At 44.4% G+C, this 2,500-nt stretch overlaps 4 non-coding genes across 4 annotated transcripts in view; all 4 read right to left on the reverse strand.

Moving 5' to 3' along the window:
- Positions 1-335: 335 nt before the first annotated feature.
- On the reverse strand, positions 336-454 carry LOC143487322 (5S ribosomal RNA). The gene has a single exon (XR_013124130.1). It is a non-coding gene; the product is annotated as a 5S ribosomal RNA (ribosomal RNA).
- A 590-nt stretch (positions 455-1,044) lies between these two features.
- Positions 1,045-1,163, reverse strand: LOC143487489 (5S ribosomal RNA). Its single transcript, XR_013124275.1, has one exon. It is a non-coding gene; the product is annotated as a 5S ribosomal RNA (ribosomal RNA).
- A 599-nt stretch (positions 1,164-1,762) lies between these two features.
- Positions 1,763-1,881, reverse strand: LOC143487162 (5S ribosomal RNA). The gene has a single exon (XR_013123974.1). It is a non-coding gene; the product is annotated as a 5S ribosomal RNA (ribosomal RNA).
- Positions 1,882-2,487: 606 nt separating this feature from the next.
- LOC143487323 (5S ribosomal RNA) overlaps positions 2,488-2,500 on the reverse strand; it is a 119-nt gene continuing 106 nt past the window's right edge. Inside the window, exon 1 of the ribosomal RNA XR_013124131.1 lies at positions 2,488-2,500. This exon is cut by the window's right edge and continues 106 nt beyond it. This is a non-coding gene — a ribosomal RNA (5S ribosomal RNA).

Consider the following 2,500-nt stretch of genomic DNA (forward strand, 5'->3'; position numbering starts at 1 on the left):
GTATACGGCTGTATGGTTAGGTGAACAACGGTGAGTTCCTTCAAGAAGATAAGGTGAACTAGCTATAGCTATCCGTCCATGCGTTGAGTAAATACAGAGGCTACAACTTAAGCACGCCAGCTGTGCGCATGCGCAGTATTGCAGAGGACCAAGCCTGCGTGTCGACGTTTCCTCTTAGCTGGACGCATGTTTCTGCATGCTAGTTTTTTTTTGGGGGGGGGGGGGGGGGCAGATAGAGCGATAGAGAGGTAAGAATAAAAAAAAAAACCTGAGTGACGAATCACAAATAGACAGAAGAAGCAAACATGAAAGTCACCATTTGTGAGCAAAGAAAAAGCTTACAGCACCTGGTATTCCCAGGCGGTCTCCAATCCAAGTACTAAGCAGGCCCGACCCTGCTTAGCTTCCGAGATCAGACGAGATCGGGCGTTCTCAGGGTGGTATGGCCGTAAGCGAGAGAGGAGGTTTAAAATGACCCTTTTATACAAGACTTTCACAAAGTGATTACACAGAGCTCACCGAATGATCAAATCGCGTCTCACAAAATGCCTTTGCTGTTTTTTCTTTCATTTGCTTTAACCTGTTACTCTCAGCAATGTGACAGGTGCTTATTTAGCTGTGTAACTGCATAATTGAGTGTAATTGAATTGCTGCAAAAAAAGTTGGGTTTTTTTGGAGGGATAATTATGCAACGTTTCTCTGCATGGGGCATTTATATGTATACGGCTGTATGGTTAGGTGAACAACGGTGAGTTCCTTCAAGAAGATAAGGTGAACTAGCTATAGCTATCCGTCCATGCGTTGAGTAAATACAGAGGCTACAACTTAAGCACGCCAGCTGTGCGCATGCGCAGTATTGCAGAGGACCAAGCCTGCGTGTCGACGTTTCCTCTTAGCTGGACGCATGTTTCTGCATGCTAGTTTTTTTTTGGGGGGGGCAGATAGAGCGATAGAGAGGTAAGAATAATAAAAAAAACCTGAGTGACGAATCACAAATAGACAGAAGAAGCAAACATGAAAGTCACCATTTGTGAGCAAAGAAAAAGCTTACAGCACCTGGTATTCCCAGGCGGTCTCCCATCCAAGTACTAAGCAGGCCCAACCCTGCTTAGCTTCCGAGATCAGACGAGATCGGGCGTTCTCAGGGTGGTATGGCCGTAAGCTAGAGAGGAGGTTTAAAATGACCCTTTTATACAAGACTTTCACAAAGTGATTACACAGAGCTCACCGAATGATCAAATCGCGTCTTACAAAATGCCTTTGATGTTTTTTCTTTCATTTGCTTTAACCTGTTACTCTCAGCAATGTGACAGGTGCTTATTTAGCTGTGTAACTGCATAATTGAGTGTAATTGAATTGCTGCAAAAAGTTGGGTTTTTTTGGAGGGATAATTATGCAACGTTTCTCTGCATGGGGCATTTATATGTATACGGCTGTATGGTTAGGTGAACAACGGTGAGTTCCTTCAAGAAGATAAGGTGAACTAGCTATAGCTATCCGTCCATGCGTTGAGTAAATACAGAGGCTATAACTTAAGCACGCCAGCTGTGCTCATGCGCAGTATTGCAGAGGACCAAGCCTGCGTGTCGACGTTTCCTCTTAGCTGGACGCACATTTCTGCATGCTAGTTCTTTTTTTTGGGGGGGGGGGGGGGGGCAGATAGAGCGATAGAGAGGTAAGAATAATAAAAAAAACCTGAGTGACGAATCACAAATAGACAGAAGAAGCAAACATGAAAGTCACCATTTGTGAGCAAAGAAAAAGCTTACAGCACCTGGTATTCCCAGGCGGTCTCCCATCCAAGTACTAAGCAGGCCCAACCCTGCTTAGCTTCCGAGATCAGACGAGATCGGGCATTCTCAGGGTGGTATGGCCGTAAGCTAGAGAGGAGGTTTAAAATGACCCTTTTATACAAGACTTTCACAAGGTGATTACACAGAGCTCACCGAATGATCAAATCGCGTCTTACAAAATGCCTTTGATGTTTTTTCTTTCATTTGCTTTAACCTGTTACTCTCAGCAATGTGACAGGTGCTTATTTAGCTGTGTAACTGCATAATTGAGTGTAATTGAATTGCTGCAAAAAAAGTTGGGTTTTTTTGGAGGGATAATTATGCAACGTTTCTCTGCATGGGGCATTTATATGTATACGGCTGTATGGTTAGGTGAACAACGGTGAGTTCCTTCAAGAAGATAAGGTGAACTAGCTATAGCTATCCGTCCATGCGTTGAGTAAATACAGAGGCTATAACTTAAGCACGCCAGCTGTGCTCATGCGCAATATTGCAGAGGACCAAGCCTGCGTGTCGACGTTTCCTCTTAGCTGGACGCACATTTCTGCATGCTAGTTCTTTTTTGGGGGGGGGGGGGGGGGGGGGGGGCAGATAGAGCGATAGAGAGGTAAGAATAAAAAAAAAAACCTGAGTGACGAATCACAAATAGACAGAAGAAGCAAACATGGAAGTCACCATTTGTGAGCAAAGAAAAAGCTTACAGCACC

This window comes from Brachyhypopomus gauderio, unplaced genomic scaffold (assembly GCF_052324685.1).
Source record: "Brachyhypopomus gauderio isolate BG-103 unplaced genomic scaffold, BGAUD_0.2 sc46, whole genome shotgun sequence".
Taxonomy (NCBI): Eukaryota; Metazoa; Chordata; class Actinopteri; order Gymnotiformes; family Hypopomidae; genus Brachyhypopomus; species Brachyhypopomus gauderio.